Here is a 19,499-nt window from a genome sequence, read left to right on the forward strand (position 1 = left end):
TGTACTAGATAGATCTAAAACAGAACCATCCTCATCCTTGTAATACCGCTTGAGTTATTTTTTCTGGGTTATGGTGGCTATAATAGGCTTATTTTGGTGTCAGTGAGATGTAATGTATATATATATATTTATATATATATATATATATATATATATATATATATATATATATATATATATATATATATATATATATATGAATTTATATTTAGTAAGCGAAGATAAGATTTGCATATTTATTAAAAAGGAATAAAAATCCATAAAGAATAATGTCAAAATCGCTTTCACAATGTAACAGGTATCCAACTCAATTATGCAAATTAAAAATGATTTTTCATCATACGATTACACTTTTAGGTAATCTAAAACTCATCTGAATGGGTTTATTACGTTTTAGTTTGGAACAGAATGACATCGATAAAGAGCTAAATTGAGAATCCACATACCCATACCTTTGTACCAAATGGAATTTAAATGCTTTATTATACAAAGTATTTAGCAGTATATTAAAGTGACAGAGAGAGAGAGAGAGAGAGAGAGAGAGAGAGAAAGAGAGAGCATGATATCGTTGTATGTTCGGCGTTTTCAGGAATTGCAAGAATAAAGAAAAAAATGTTGGTGTCTTTTCTGACAAGGTGACCACATGACCTCTTTGCTGACCAGGCGCCAAATAACATAACATTGGTCTGGGTACAGCATGACTAAGGAGGGGGAAACTGAGCTGTCTTGAATCCTTTCCTTACCTTGAAGTGGCGTGATAGCTGGAAAGTTTCAGAGAGAAGCCGCCGCCAAAAAATGATAGGGTTACAGTAGGAAAAATACTATGCAGGTTATGTTAAGAAAAAAGAATAAAATTAATTTTAATAACAGCCATCAGAATTGACTATTAAGTACTCTTTGATTTCATTTGCAAAATAGCAATGAGGTATTTTATTATACTGTGTGATATCAAGAAAGATGAAATATTACTTTGTATATATATTATATATAATATATATATATATGATATATATATATATATATATATATATATATATTATATGCTATTATATTATATATATATATATATATATATATATATATATATATATATAAACTCAGGGACATTTAGAGCTGCAGCTCTCAAAATCATAACTCGTAGGCGTCAGGAAAGGCACTCAATACAGCTGATAGTTTATTAATGCCGACGTTTCTTAGACAAATTTTGCATTTTCAAGGCTGAAAAACACTAATTTGACTCAATAATTAATCATAAAAACATTTATTAAACAACTGATTAAAAAAAAAAAACTTGTCTCATTTAAAATGCTAATTCTTTTAAAAATATCAGAGGTATATTCTCACATAAAAAAAGTAAGATCTTTTATACAAATTTGTAACATAAATTGAAAGATTTTCGATGCATGATTATTTCTGAAATAAAACACAAATAGATAAAAGGGAGAAAAAAATAACAATCTTTCAACTGTCATAACCTACATAAAGCCCTTGAACTGGATGATGTTTACAAGTGCTACATTCCGTGCTCAAAGATGGAATTGAACACCCAAACATCATCCACTCAGCTTTTATTGCTTGATGGTCCTATTTGCCTTATTGTTACCTTTGTTTTCTACCTTTTATCTATTTGTGTTTTAATTTGTAACAAAGTTCTCTCCTTCTTCAATAGGTTTTAACTCCCGTCTGCAGGTCTTTGTACAGTGTCATGTCCCTGCTCTGATATTTTTAAAAGAATTAATTTTAAATGAGACAATTTGTCCAAAGGAATTTCCCTCAGTTGTTGTAATAAATGTTTTTATTTAATTATTGAGTCAAAGCAATCTGCTGTTTGTATCCTGATCAACGATTTATCTTTAAAAATTTTTCATTAAAATTAAAACATCAGCTGTATTTCAGTGCCTTTCCTGGATTTGTTTACTTATATCGCTCAACGCACCAGCATTAATTGTGGCAAACACAAAAGCCATGATGAATGTTAAAGCTTTGATTACGGTCTACCTACACATCATCATTTGAATTACTTGACATTTTTGCGTGCATAACTAAACATGATTCTTCATCTTTATCCTATATATGTAATATATTATGTCTATATACATTAACATTTTCATTTATCATATATATGATATATTCAGTGAACCTATGTAATATATCTGTTATATAGAATAATATATAGGTGGGATTTATATATATATATATATATCAACCTAGAAACCATATATATATACATCCGCATCCCGTATTTTAATATATAAAACGTTATATTGCCATAATTTATATATTCTATATAGACTATATATATATAGGTATATATATATATATACGCAAATAGCACTATATAAATATATATATGTATATATATAACCCGGTATATATATATATATATCATTATCCTATATACTATATATGTATATCATATATATATACTATATACATATATATATATGTTCAGATATATGTATATATATATAGTGATATATATATTAATATTAACATTTTCTTCTTGTATATATTTATATATATATATATATTCATTCATTCCATATGTGTCATATATTTTATATTATATCTATATACTATCACGTTCATATTATATATATATACATGTATATATATGTATATGTATATTATATATATATATATTTATATATATATATATATTTACTATATATATATATATATATATATATATATATATATATATATATATATATATATATATATATATATTATATATATATATATATATATATATATATATATATATACAGTCGACAAGATATCCTATATATATATATATATTACTATATATATATATATATATATATATATATATGAAGAATATATGTGTTTGTTTGTCGTCACCGTTAATTTCTTCTGTGTGTTTGTGTGTGTCCTTCTATATATATATATTTATATGAGTCGACATCTATAACAGAATATTGTATATTTGTATATATATATATAGATAATAATAACCGTAAATATATTTGTCCCTTTGACGAATTGTCTTTTTAATTATATACAAAATTAAAGCAGGAGAAAAATTTTCCAAAGATAACTAAACAATTTGTTCTCCACGCCAATAAAATATCCTACTGTTCCAAAAAACAATTTTATCCTAAGCTTCCCTATGTCTGTAATGGCTCCTTTAGAAGAAAATTTACTCAGGTAATACAAGAACATTTCCTGCCATTAAGGTTAACCAGATTCTGAAGACTCCCTTGAACATCCGTTCTCTGTTTCAGTTCAAGGATCGTCTATGCCCTTTTATGTCCTCTTGGGTGGTGTATAAATATACTTGCCCCAGGTGTAACTCGGTGACTTTATGCGGGATCCACACGTAGGCTCCTTAAGGTACACATCGACTGTCATAGAGGAGGCTTTCCGTTCAGGCAACAGACTCACCAACCCGGAACAGTCTAATATAAAAACTCACTCTAAAGGCTCTGAGACATACATCAGTAACAAAGAGTTTTATAATAACTGTGTATTAATTTTTTAAGAGCTCTTGAAAATGACATTACTATAATTATAAACATTGGGAATAAATATGAACAAGAGAGGTGAATCTCAATTGCCCAGCATCATATATGTGTTTGTATATATATATATATATATATATGTATATATATATATATATATATATATATATATATATATATATATATATATATATATATATATATATATATATATATATATATATATATATATATATATATATATATATATATATATATATATATATATATATATATATATATATATATATATATATATATATATATATATATATATATATATATATATATATATATATATATATCTGAAAAAGCTATAAGTCATCAGTATGTTATGAATTACAATACACAGTGAATATTGAATTAATAATTTGGGTCTGAAAACCTCCCAAATCTTGTAGAGAATGAGCGATCACCTGACACATTTCGCCATTAGGTAAAATGGTGGCGTCAAGATTCTTGAGACGTGGGATCAGGTGATGTGACTTTGTATGTGAGTTTGCCAGAATTGTCCAGGTTCCGGTGAGGAACGTGTGTTCATGCGTTTCTTTTGGGTGGAGTACCAAGGTGTGTAGGGATTAGATATGGGAAAAGGGAATCATTGGAAGATCAACATTGAACATTATTAAAAGTCTTTTGAAGACCTTTGGGGAAGCAGTGATTTATCGTTCAAGACTGAACATTGCTGTTTAAGGTAGGAACCAGACATTTTTTTCCCAAACTGTAGATTGTTTTTTCCATTTTGGTAATGTCTTTTTTGTTCAAGCATTTATGGTATGATACATATTTTATGAGTGACATGGGAGGAATTGCCATATCTTTATTTTTATGCTTTTGGGAATTAATGAGGAACTCATTTGTCTCCTTCAGATGTTTCGCTGAGAAAGAGGTTGAAGATGTACCCTTTGGAAATGCACTGGACTTTGACTTATTTTGACCTTTGCAAGTTACAGTGTAAGACTATTTCTTATTTCTTGCAATCTAGTTATGTTAGATTTTGTCAAATAAATTATTTTGGGTAAAGCTTTTTTTGCTGTAGACCTGAGAGAGAGAGAGAGAGAGAGAGAGAGAGAGAGAGAGAGAGAGAATGCAGAGTGATTGGGTACTGAGATGTGCTACCAGCAGCCGTCGTACAGTAGCTACCAAGGCTACCAATAGAGGGGATGTCTCAACTTTGAAGTAACAGGTAAGCAATGAAATTACCTCTCAACTAGGCTACAGTAATTTGGTGGCAGCTCATTAGGGACCTCTGAAAGCCTCTGAGAGAGACAGGTGATGTGGAGATTGTGTTATGTAGGACATTATAGGGCATGTTCTAATAATCTGGGAAGAGTTAGGATGGTAGCATTGGTTGCTGACTAAGGTATTTGATCCCCTTGGGGGAGACGTGGCAACACATGATCAGTTACTAGTGGCCTTGCGTGATAAGTGGGTGTGTTTATGGGCTGAAAGACATGCGTGCATGTATTTCTTCTATATCAGATTGGGAATTGTTTCTAAGTACTTTTGCAGCACAGGTCTTGGAAGACAGAGAGGGATATTATTATGTAAGTGTTCTCTTTGTGTCGGCTGTAGTGAGGAATTAGAGGGAAAAAAGCCAGTTCAAGGGCGATCGAGCGTTTTTTTTTTTTTTTTTATCGTGTGTGCATTTTAAGTCAGAGTGGGTGTCTACACTTAGTAAAGTAGTGTATAGGTACGCTCCAAAGAGACTTATATTACGATGAAATTAAGATGGTTAACAGTTAGGGTGTGTCCTTTTGGTCAGCATATGTGTTCTTGATGACGGAAGCAGTTTTTTTGTGCAGTCGAAGCGATCACGCACTGTTATCGAGTTAGGGGCAGTGACGTTTTGTTGACGTCATTGAGAGCGAGTTGATGCAGTTATCCCACCGCTTTCCTGTTCTCTGTGAGCCTGTTTTCTTTGTGTGGGTGGACTAAAGTATTTCTGCTTTATCGTTCACAGTTGGCAATTAGAATTCTTTTTATGGTTTGCATCTGTGGTTAAGGTTACTTCATTGCTCGCATTTGGCATTTAGAATTTAATTTAATGGTTCGCATTTGCATCAGTGTTAGGAGTTTGCTGAATTTTTAACTGTTTTTTTCTGTTTTTTTTTTTCTCAATTTTTTGGTCCTTTCTCTTTTTTTCTTTTTCTACCTTTGGGAGTTATATGAAGTTGAGATCTGGTCGAGTTCTTGAAACTTGGAGGGTTATCCGTTCCAATAATATGGCGGAGGCTAATGAAGATAAGGATAAAGTAACAATGTTGCACAAATGTACATCTGTAAATGTGGGGGTTCGCCCGTTTCCTGTGCTGGTTGATGACGTTCTTCCAGTTCCCCTTGAAATTTTTATGGAGGAGGTGGTGAATTTTTTAGTCGTTAAGAAAATAACGGATGGGGTAGAACCTTTCAATGATGCAAAGGCTTTCCTTAGTTAAGATAAAGGGGATTTACCTGACAATTTTGTTTTCACTTTTCCCTAGGACCTGGGAATCTTAAGGGGTTTTTTATTTCATATTTAACAGCTGGGGGTTTAGTTCGAGATCTCAGAGCTCTTTTCAAGGTACATAAAGACCATGATTAACTGGTCACGTTAAATGCTAGATGTTTTGATGCTAACTTAGGGTAGGTTTTTGGAAAATTTGAGAAATTCTGGTTGAGTTTTGGGAATTAATGTTAGATAGAGAATTAAAATTATTGCAATATGCATGGATCTTGAATGATGTCCCTGCTGCTATTGTAACCAGTTTTGACAAGGAAATAGAAAGGGGGTCGGATGAGAATTTACTGTTCTCTCAGATTCTTAAGCACTTGTCGAAATGTCCTACTGTAGATAGCTCTTTTATAGATGGGATGCCGAAATCTTTCAGGGCTATTCCGAAGCATCATACTCAGAGTAATTCTGACTCCACAATTATGAGGTTATGTGCCAAGACAAAGGATGTTAAGACTTCTGCGGGTTCAGGATCTCAAGGGCATTGTTATAATTGTAATAGGCAGGGCCATACTAAGAAGTTTTGTAGGGTGAAATATTGTAGTGCTTGCAAGTCTGCATACCACGGTTGGCGGTTTTGCCCGCTTCTTAATCAGAATGAGTCTAGAAGCACGCCTCAGAGCGCTGGTCTGGCAGGTAGGAAAACTCCTTGAGGGGTTTTTTTGGAGCCTCTAGTGGCTGGCAAAATTTTTGGTGGACCGAGCAGCAAAAAGGGGAGCGATAAAAGAGGTTATCTATTGTGATATAGGACTTCTGGGGGAACCCTCAGAGGCGAAGCCAGTGGTAAAAGGGTCTGTGTATGGGGTGGGTGTGAGTATTTTTATAGATACAGGCACCTCTATTAATTTGATGAATTATGAGTTGTTCTGATCGATATTTTCCGATCGTTCTTTGAGACCTGCTAAAGAGACAGTATGTGATGTTCAAGCAAATAGGAATACGTCAATGTGGATTTATCTCTTGGGCGTAGAACTTTTACAGAATCATTTTTGGTTATATGAGGGCCTGCTTTGGGGAATACTTTGTTACCGGGTCATCCAGCATGTCGGAGACACAAAATCTTGGTTCACACAGGGGTATGTGGCATAACTGTTGGAGTACCTGGTATTTTTGTGCCTTACAAGGGGATAGATGTAAGGGAAGTGGATGATGGTAATGGATCGGGTGTGCATGAGAATTTGCGAGTAGATTCTGAACATGTTTCAGCGGGTAGGAAGTGTTATAGGGAGGTTTTGTCGGATGATGTGGTTCTTGGTCCTGGTATGGTTGCTATGGTGAGAGTTCAAGTGAAAGGAGTGCATAAGTCCAGACAGGTGCGTGTGTGGATGAGTGTAGCAAAAAGCTGAAGGGGGTAATGTGCATGGGATCTATGAACAATGTATCGAGTTCAGGGGATACTTGGGTAGAATTGCTAAACTGTAATGATTCAGTTCAGAATTATCAGAAGGGTACTTATGCAGTCGATTTTGTTGACTGGGCCGATGAAGAAAAATTAGTTGCTATCATCGGGGAATTGTGTAGATATTCAGAAGTAGATTTACAGGCTAAGAGGCAGGTTTTTAAGGCTCATTTAGCCAATGCTGAGTTTAAAGAATATGTCGAGGGTGTGGAAGATGTTCTGACTGAGTTTGCAGACATTGTCACACTTAAAGGGGATAAGTTGGGGTTAACAAATGTGTTAGAACACATGGTTCAATTTGAGAATAAAACTTAGCCTATTTTTGTCCCTTCATATAGGATTCCTTTTAAGATTAAAGAGCAGGTAAAGCAATAGGTTAATAAGTGAGGAGGAAGGCATTGTTAGGCCCAGTTCCTCGCCTTTTAATTTCCCGTTGTTAACAGTGCCTAAGAAGGAAAGTTCAGTCTGAGTTTGTGTGAAGTTTAGGAAGTTGAATGAGAAAACCATTCCTCATTGTTACACTGTGGCGTGTTTACCACATTTATTTGTTGAGATTGGGGGCAAGAATATTTATTCTTCAACTGATCTGATGCAAGGGTACTCGCAAGTACCGCTCTCTTCTGAAATACTTAACTGTTCAACGACTCTGTCTTCACTGAACAATCAAACCTCTTCTTACGTTCGATGAATATCCTTATTCGAAGTTTTTCTTGAGGAAATTAAGCAAGTTACTCAATTTTTAACCATAAGAATATAAGTTCCGGATTTTTTTTTTTTTCTTGCATTTCGTTAAAATTTAAGTTTTATGATTTTGACGTTACTTAAACCCATGTTTAAAAGATTATACTCAGTATATTCCTTAATTAAATATTTTACATTACTTTACAGCTCTGAACATGATATATATTAACTCGAAAATTTGGGTATTTGACTGTTATGATAGCTACACTGCATTTGATTCTTGAAATATATTAATATAAAATTATAATGAGAAAATAACTGAATATATATTTATATATGTACACACACATACACACACACACACACACACACACACACACACACACACACACACACACATATATATATATATATATATATATATATATATATATATATATATATATATATATATATATATATATATATATATATTTAACCTCGATGGCTCAGTCAATACAGCAGCAGCTTCGGACTTCGTAGAGGTCTGTGGCGCGAGTTCAAACCCGCAGCTGACTGATCAGAGAGGCAGACACTTTTGTTATCCGTGTAGACATCCCGGGATTATATATGTAATCAACGGATAGGTTTGCTTAAAAAGCAAATGGATGTTACAGACTAAATACACACACAACACAAAGCCACTACAACACCTTCTAAAAACATAACAAACATCTCACACGTCTCGAACTCTTGCCATACCCGCGCAATAATCTCGCTGCTGGGAAGAAAAGGCGTTGGGTCGGGTATGATACATGAAACATACGTACCGGGGTCCAAGCGATGTCAGGCAGGGCAGCTGATCGAGACCACAGGTCTACCAAAACCAAATCAAAAAAGTCCTTCAAAAGAAGGCATCAAACACCCCATACAAAAATGGGAATAAAAAGCACGTTAAAAGAGAGAAGAAGAAGATATATATATATATATATATATATATATATATATATATATATATATATATATATATATATATATATATATATATATATATATATATATATATAGAAGAGAGAGAGAGAGTAGTTAAAATTTTCACCATTGAGCTTATCCCCAATCGGGTGAATGTGTGGCGCCAGAGGGGTACAGTCGCTTTGCTCCTTACCTAGTCATCAAGGATGAGGTCGAACCATCCGAAACTTGGTGATATGATCTCTCTCTCTCTCTCTCTCTCTCTCTCTCTCTCTCTCTCTCTCTCTCTCTCTATATATATATATATATATATATATATATATATATATATAACACACACACACACACACACACACACACACACACACATATATATATATATATATATATATATATATATATATATATATATATATATATATATATATATATATATATATATATATATATATATATATATATATATATATATATACATATATATATATATATATATATATATACATATATATATATATATATATATATATATATATATATATATATATATATATATATATATATATATATATATATATATATATATATATATATATATATATATATATATATATATATATTTATATATATATATATATATATATATATATATATATATATATATATATATATATGTATATATATATATGCATATATATATATATATATATATATATATATATATATATATATATATATATATATATATATATATATATATATAGTCGCACACAAGTACCTAGTTATTACACAACTAATCACAGAATTCAAAATTTTACCTCACTTCAGCCAGATAAAAGCTCATTAATCATGTGAAAAATCAAACTAAGCCTATCAAAACAATTGTGAGGTATCAACATTAAACAAGAAATATACTTGAGCAAAAGGGCATCACTCCATGAAACAACTTTAACTGTTTCCCTATTCTTAATTCACCTCAGCAAAACTAAAGGAACAAAACATGTTTATCACTTTACCTTGTGCAGGCAAGTAGTCCTATACACTGGTGGTCAATAAATGAAACACTGTTTTTAAAAACACTAAATACAAACATTTATTTTCAAATTCAAAATTTATAATTATAATTCACAATCTGAAAAATTTACTATTACTTGAAAACAACACAAAAAGTTTTAATTAATTCTTGAATTAAATTATTAAACAAACTAAATCACAAAACTTTAATTTATCAAGATGTTAATTTAGTCAAGGAAAATTTAAACTATCAAGAGTTACTCAAGATTTGAAAAGAAAATCTTAATAAATGAAAATTAAATCAAGTATGCAACGTTAAATTATCAAGAAATATTTAAAATGCTGGGTAAATAAATGTTAAATCACCAAAATCTAAAATGTGAAAAATCAAGAGATTGCAAATACAAGAACACACTAGAATACACAGCAGATTTATCAATAATAATTTCACTAAAGCATAATTTCCCTAATACACCTTATTAAACCATGGTATTAATAAGTGAAATTCACTTTACCTTACACAAGCATGTGAAAACCTTTGCAAAATCCACAAAACACACTTTTTATCAGGTCCCATTATGGTTTTCCTAACGTCTGATCTCAAAAGCCAAGATTAACAACAGTGACCAAACAAATATTCTACTAACTTCTCTTTTTTTTTTAAGAAAGAGAGAGAGGGAGAGAGAGAGAGGGACCAACTTTAATGGTCTCTAAAATCAGAATCAACAAAATTTCAGGTTACAGTGGGAGAATGAAACAATCAGGTAACGTCTGAACACAAAACAACGGAAGAGTGAAATGACATTGTTTCACGATGAGGGGTCTGGCTTCTGGGTGAATACAACATACAGAGGCTATAATTTGAGTAATTATAAGGATGGACATTGCACTGCTCCCCCAAACTCTTGAGTTCGCTCATGCACACATTTGGATTATATATTGATAGTTCTCGATCAGTGAAACCAAATACTGATATGCGAACCAGCTATAGTTTCTGTATGATTAACAGGTGTGTTTAGTGTATACCAGAATAGGTCAAATTGAGATTCTTCATGAAAATATGTCTGTCATATATTTTTTGAGAATCCCACCATAGTGAGATCAAGCCCTATAATAATACATATAAGGGGTACTTCTTTTGTGATCGGAGTGTGCTCTAGCATAAGGCGAGGAAAGGGCGGTGATGCAGATACTTTTTAACATAAGTACTAAATATAAGGAGTGAATCAACCACCCAACAGGATACATGCAATGACGGACTCCCTTGCCCGACCAGCATTGGTCTTTACACCATATAAGTCTTGAGGAAGAAATAATCACCATAAATGTGAAATATGCTCAGGTATGGCACTGAGGAGTGAAATGGAAAGACACTGGATTTGTTTTGAAAGAGAGTGCAAGATACTTTAGTCATTACCGTAAGAAAGAAACTCATTCCTTGTATGTGGTGTGAGAGATGGATACAGATTGTGGAAATGGTGAGGTCTTGGAGTACCACAAGAGGAAGCTGGGAGAGCGGAGGGGTTGCGAGATGTCGTAGTCATAAATGAGTTCCTATTGCATTTTTGGGTGCGATCGTGAATAAAAATAAATAAATAAATAATTAATAGACCATATGAAATCCTTGGAGAGAATTGGGTCAAGATGGAAGTAAAAAACTAACTGATTAAAAGAGTTTATGGGCATTAGGAAGAAAAGAAAGGGAAGTTTAAAGAAGAAAAATTAAGATTTTAGTCGTTGAAAAGGCGGTTTTAATGTTATGGAAAAATATGAAAGGTAAAATAGTCATTCACAGTTAGAATCCATTCACATTTTTCCACGAAGTGGTGTGTTATATTGGCGTTAAAAACACGAAATTTGGATTTCATATACGCTTGTTGTTGGCAAAATGACTGAATTCGTTTCCATGAAATATCTTCTTCTTCTTCGTTTTAACGTGCTTTTTTCCCATTTTCTTTATATGGGGTAAGCACGAAAAGAAACCTTATTATTATCTGCTAATTACACAGAGGGTAATGGTTGAAACGTTTAGATTTTCATGGAGAGATTATATATATATATATATATATATATATATATATATATATATATATATATATATATATATATATATATATATATATATATATATATATATATATATATATATATATATATATATATATATATATATATATATATATATATATATATATATATATATATATATATATATATATATATATATATATATATATATATATATATATATATATATATATATATATATATATATATATATATATATATATATGCAATAAATTCAAATCAAACATATTTCCGATATGAGAGTATTAATCGTATTACGATGAAAATTCGTTTGATTGCCCTTGCTCGCCCATTGCAGGATAAAAGAATGGGCTGATGACATATTCTGGTCACTTTGTTTTATGATATACAGAGCTACAATGAAGAATATTTCCTCTTTTGATGTATCGCTCACAATTTTTGATTTTGTATTTTAGAGTTATGCTATGATAAACGTGAAAAGGAAAATTAAATAAGTAAAAATCCGCAGAAGTTTCTTCAGTGCAATCGAGTTTTCTGTACAGCGTATAATGCTGTATGAGCCTCGGCCCATGAAACTTTCAGCCAGGTCACGGTGCTAGCCTGTCCTATTGCATTGCCAGTCGAACGATCATGGCTAAATCTAACCTTAAACAAAATAAAAGCTACCGAGGCTAGAGGGCTGCAATTTGCAATGTTTGCTGACTGGAGGATGGATTTTATCGATAAACATAGCAATTTGCAGCCCTCTAAACTCAGTAGATTTTAAGATCTGAGGGCGGACGGAAAGAGTGCGGACGGACAGACAAATAGCCATCTCAATAGTTTTCTTTTACAGAAAACTTAAAATGTATGAGATCTATTTTATTATTCTAGAAAATAAAAGTCTGAGAGCCATGTAGGCTATAATAAAAAAGGGTGGAATTAGTTTGACATGAATTAAATTTTGAAAAAAAAGTTAGAGCGTGCTTGCAGGTTCACATTGGCATATAAACAAACTTCAGTTACATAGGATTACCGAACCATATCAAACCAGTATCTTAGGACAGAATCCACAAGAGTTCGCCCACGATCTGACAGAATATTGATGCAAACGTTTTGAATTTTTTATACGCCTTTACACAATTAAATCCATTTAAGATTTTTTATGCCCATACTTGTTTGGGGGTCGATTTATAGTACATTCTTTGCACCAACGTTATCAGATTATTTTTCATCTAGGACATTTAAGCCTCTTAGATCATAAATGTAAAAAATGTGTAGGATTAAAAACGTAATACATAATGCAATGGCTTATTAAATTATTTGATTATCTACTCGGATGTTTATATGTTCATATATCAAATTACTGTGCCTGCACTAGTAACGCTTTCTCAAACGCTTACTTGTAAGTTTACAAATTTCATGGCTCAGCCGTTAATTCATCAGCAAATATGATTTTTAACTCATAGATCTTAATAAAGAGTCGTCTCACTTGATGCAAGGAGCGGCAGCATAGGAGACGAATTAAACTCATTAAGGTAATGGCCTGATTCGTGTTTATTCTGGTTCCCGGGGGCGTTAATATATATCGGGAGATTCCTTAATGGATTTATTTCATCAGTCAAAGGCTTAATCGTTGGAAGGTACCGGAGTCCCCTCGCCAGTTAAGAGTTAGGCAAATTAGTTCAAGTTATGCTTCGCACTTTCACACTTTTATTGGTGGAAGTATTCTTCATAAAAACACGAACGCATGCCTTCTCATACACACACACACACACACACACACACACACACACACACACACACACACACACACACACACACACATATATATATATATATATATATATATATATATATATATATATATATATATATATATATATATATATATATATATATATATATATATATATATATATATGTATATATATATATATATATATATATATATATATATATATATATATATATATATATATATATATATATATATATATATATATATATATATATATATATATATATATATATATATATATATATATATATATATATATATATATATATATATATATATATATATATACATTTGCCTTCATAGCTTTTCATTTTTATTTTAGGTTTGTAGTGACAAACGTATTCAAAAAAGTTTGAAATCGAGAAGTTAAGAGGGTATTGTGGATATTACAATTACATACGTCTGTTTGTGTTTGAATGACTACATGTGGGATGTTAACGCATTTCAGTATGTCCCCACTATGAACGTATCTTATGAACATCAAAATTTAAAGATTTATGTTACCGGAATTCTAGGTATTAACCACTGCAAATATAACTTTTCTTTCGGTTTAAGTGATGATGAGTACAAATGAATGAACATTATCGCACCAATAAAGGAAGCTGCACGATGATCAATTTTATTCTATAATCTCTTGTTTATCGTGATTTTGAAAATTTGAAAAATATGAAGAACAGCGCTTTTTTTTTCTTATCGGGGGAAAAAAATATGAGATGGAATTTTGGGTAAATACGCCGTGTCCTTCAATTAAGCTCGAGTCGAATTCGGACCATTGGTGCATTGCGCAACCAAGTTTGGTAATTTCTTTTTTAATAACAACAAATACGTTGTAACTTATAAATGACCGAAGATAAATTAAAATATGAATGACGCAAAATCCATTACCACTGGCCGGCCAGTTCTGGAAAAGTTTTAAAAGTGTTTACTTTTCATTGTGGAAGAAAATGGGTGTAACAGAACTTGCATCGCATTTGGATTCGTTCTATCTCTGTGTTCCATTATAATCAGATAAAAAGGAGGTTTTAAAATATATTTTTGCAAAGCTGACGTAAATCATAACATCGGAAAGGATACTGGAAATCTCCGTACTTGGAGACACAGCACGACTGGAAGTTCTGCGAAACCCAAAGTTTCTTTTATTATTATTATATATTATTAACTTTTTTATGTAAAAACTTTACAAAAAAGAGCAAATGTTATTTTCAAGCCAAGAAAAGGGGAAAAGATACGAGATTCTGGGGAAACGAATATAGGGTGAGAAACCCAAAACTGACCTTTGAAAAGGAAACTTTCCAGAACCTCGTGTGTTGATTAATGGAATGGAAATTCGACGAAATGTCTGCGTGAATATCAAATTTTAAAGATATAAAAATTAACTGCGATGAATCATGATCAAGAATCACTCATCAAACGTTTTGGCAGCTACTTTGTAAAAGAACATATAAAACATACAGAAGTTAAGCGAAAGGCAGAGATAATGCAATTCAAGCAGAACACGCGCTACTCTGGTAAAATATAGAGGAGATTTTCGACACGGTTGGTCGTATTTCTCCTTTAGTGGCTCCTGTGCTTTATGTCTCGTATTGTGGAGGGGATATTGATAGTCCTCTTCAGTCCACGTAAATGACTGGGGTTATTACAGGGAAGCTTGTGAGGGGCTAGATCCTGGCATCTACAAGTAACGAATACTAATTTCAAAGAGGATCTCTCTCTCTCTCTCTCTCTCTCTCTCTCTCTCTCTCTCTCTCTCTCTCTCTCTCTCTCTCTCTCTCTGAATTCATACATAAACTTTTAGATTTTCTTCCTGGGTAAATCTTCCTAGAAGGAGATTGATCCAACTACAGCAAATCACACAAAACAGGAGGCACAATAAATAAAAGAGCATTAGTTATGTTGGATAATGCAGACAGACGTTTTAATACTTGGGTTAAATAGATCTTTTGGCTCAGCAAAAAAATATGCAAGCAAAATGAGTAAATTAGCACAACCTGGTATGTATGCATGTACATGCACACGTACATGAATAATCTTAGTATATATAACTTTTCTGCATGAAATCGTGTTACATTGAAAAGATAACGATGCCTTTTGATAGGTTTTTTCCAGTTTTGTAAGTTGCAGTGTTTATTAGTTTACTTGGCAAAACTGAGCGAGTGTCCTTGGGGCCTCTCGAATATGGTCTTCTGTAAGTCCATTTAGCAAGCAAATGGACAAAGATCAGATGTGCGCTCTGCAAAATTTCGACCACTATAAATGATGAGTGATTATTAACATGTTCCTCAGAATTTTTTCTGTTAACTAATAACTTTTAAGAAATATATTTGTTGTATGCACTCTATACAACAGAAGAGATGTAGGTGGAAAGAGACAGAATGCGGAAGGCAGTAATAATGGTGTGTGGCATTTAAGTTGGAAGGCAAAAATTGTCTGAGCGGTTTAGCTGTGACACCTGTTGGATGGCATCGATAAGACAACCTTGATGCGGAATTAGCCAAGTTTAACTTTAGAAAAAAGGGCAACGAAGATATTCAGAAAATTGCTGTAACGCAATGCAGCAGACATTGGAAATGTGCACCCAGCTATAGCGAGAGCAGTTTTAGTAGATCAATGTGATATCTCTAAGGTGAGAACGAAGTGTTTCCAATTATATATATAAAAATTTTTAATGGAAGTAAGACAGTGAAGTACATATTCGTTATACAAAAACTTGTAACAGAAGGTAGAGGAAAAGTTAAAAGGTTCGTAACTGTGTCTTAGAAGCTTAAGGATGGAAAAAGTTACTGGGTCTTTGTTTAGATTCGATGCTCTCGGCTTCGAAAATTGGAATATTGACAAAAGTATTGAAAGGTTTAGAGATGGGCTGGAATATGCCATTTTATAAGAAAAGAAATAATTTAAATGCTTTCATAGCTTGAATTACAGAGAGAGAGAGAGAGAGAGAGAGAGAGAGAGAGAGAGAGAGAGAGAGAGAGAGAGAGAGAGAGAGAGAGAGAGAGAGAGAGTTAGGTGGTAAAGCATAACGAGTTTTAACAAAAGGCCCTTCGTTTAATTAGCAATGTCATTCGTATTTTAGGGATCACAGGACGAATTTGTCAAACTCATTAGTATTTGATTTCAACTTTCCTTCACTTTTTTTCCAGTTTGCGGTTGCTTCTCTGTTGGAGCAGACTGTCTGTTTGTTTGCCCGCATGTTTATGCTACAGTTTCATAGTTATCCAGTTTAATTTTTTTTTTAATTAAATTATCCTACTAAAAATAAAAATACAAAAATGCTATTGCAAAATATTTTATGCCTTAAAATAGAAGTAAAGTTCAATTCATTATTTCATCTTGTACGAATGATTTATAGTTTAATATGAAAGTAATTAAAACAATAGTTTTTAAATAGAGAAAATGCGACTTTTTAAATGTTTATGGAAAATGTCACAATAAGGAAATAAAGATCATATATTAAGCAGGTTTTTATATTTATCTAATACATTACGATTACTATGCTAAATTTCTAACTATATGCAAATGCTTATACAACACATATTCAAAGAATCAAATTAACTCTAAGACTGGAACAAAATCGTAATATTACACATTGTAAACACAGCTTTAGTTAAAACTCTGCTTATGTTTGCTCGTTTCTCCTCGTATACTATGCCATGAGAATGTTTTTGACTGCAAATGGCAAACCGTGGAAAGTCTATTTTACTGAATTATATACCTAATGTAAAATGCCTTTTTCTTAAAGTCAGTTTTTCGGGTAATACCTCATCGATTCCAAACACGAAGACTTTGCTTGTTGTTGCCTCAAGTCTTCAGGATCACAGTTGTGTGGAAGTTTGTATTGATTTCATGTCATGCGTTTATTTCTTACGCTTCTCCCTGTTTTTCTCAACTTTCGCATGTTGACTTTTTAGTCTTGTTCCAGGTATTAACCCGGTTTCTATGCACCTTTACGCGTCACCTACTCCGAGGTGCTAGTACTAAACATGGCAGAAGCTCCTTGGGACGCCGTGTTTAGTTCTAGCCACCCCGGGGATCAAAGTATTATAGAAACCCATTTCTGTATTGCGTGGTCGACAAATTATATTAATAGAAGGTATCTTCGTGCGGCCGTCTACTTTACTTAGTATGAGTTTACTCTTGTTCCATTTGAATAATATTAAAATCAAATGTAATTAAGTACTAACGAGACTGTAGAGCTTACCGGTATGAAACATTAAACGAGCTAATTACAGAAAAAGAAATTACGTTGGAAACCCTTCCAAAAAAAAAAAAAAAAAAAAAAAGCGGAAACATTTAGTCGCTCTTGTGACCTTTAAAGTTCAAAGGGAGAGTAATTAGAGCGGAATGAAGGGATGATACTCTCACTGTGAAGTCGATGAGTCCACATTTTCCACTTCCACAGAGAAATGCATATGGCTGAATGTGGCTCACTTAGGCTGCCATATGTAACATTGGTGAGGACGGAGTCTGTATGAATAATGAGAACGTGTGCTGAGGTAACGGACATCGATACTTCCAGCCGGTCTCCTCCTCCCTTTTCGAAAAGAAAATAACTTTTATGATCGATTAAATGTTAATGATGCGTGCTTTATGTCGTTAATATAAAAAGAACATTGAAATGATGGATGACTATCTCTTACATAAGTATTTTTTCTCTTATCATCTAAATCATTATTCTTATTCAATAGGTAATAGTATATATATTCTTTTATAGAATGAAACTTCTAATTTTGGTAATTTTCTGTCAATAAGAACACAAAATTTTAAAGATAACATTGTATTGTTGCAAGATTCCTACGTGAATTTAGGGGTGGGTGGGTGGGAATTGACATTTATTCCTAAATTTTTATTGGTTTTTTAGATAACATACATGCACTCGGGAAAAATAAAAAGTGTAACCACTTTTGAAAGTAGGTAGATTCCTATAGTCTAAATACTAAAATGCTTTTACGGCTATCGTCCAACTACAATACTTAAGTACCAATGTTGCTACTATTTTGAAATTCAGATGCACCGCTTGAAAACCTTGAATTAAGCAAAGACAGCTTCTCGATAAAGGAATTCGTCATCATGTAGACGACAACCAAGACATGTTTCACTTATGTAATATGTACTGATAAAATCGACAGGGTTTCAAAGGCCTTCAGGAGTTGAGAATATACAGGCATTCTATTTTATCCCTTACACAAATGCCCATACATACAGATAGATATATATATATATATATATATATATATATATATATATATATATATATATATATATATATATATATATATATATATATATATATATATATATATATATATATATATATATACTCTTTTATCCTTTACTCAAAAATGCACACACACAGTTATATAAATATATATATATATATATATATATATATATATATATATATATATATATATATATATATAATATATATATATATATATATATATATATATATATATATATATATATATATATATATAAAGATAAAATCCAAGAAGGAAAGGGAAACACTGGAGAGCTGTGAGGCCTTACGACTCTTTCGTCCTTTACTTAGCAGACTGAAGAAATATAAATTTAAGTTTACAAAGAAAGCTCATATATATGACAGAT

The sequence above is a fragment of the Macrobrachium rosenbergii genome, chromosome 12 (genome assembly GCF_040412425.1).
Source record: "Macrobrachium rosenbergii isolate ZJJX-2024 chromosome 12, ASM4041242v1, whole genome shotgun sequence".
Taxonomy (NCBI): domain Eukaryota; kingdom Metazoa; phylum Arthropoda; class Malacostraca; order Decapoda; family Palaemonidae; genus Macrobrachium; species Macrobrachium rosenbergii.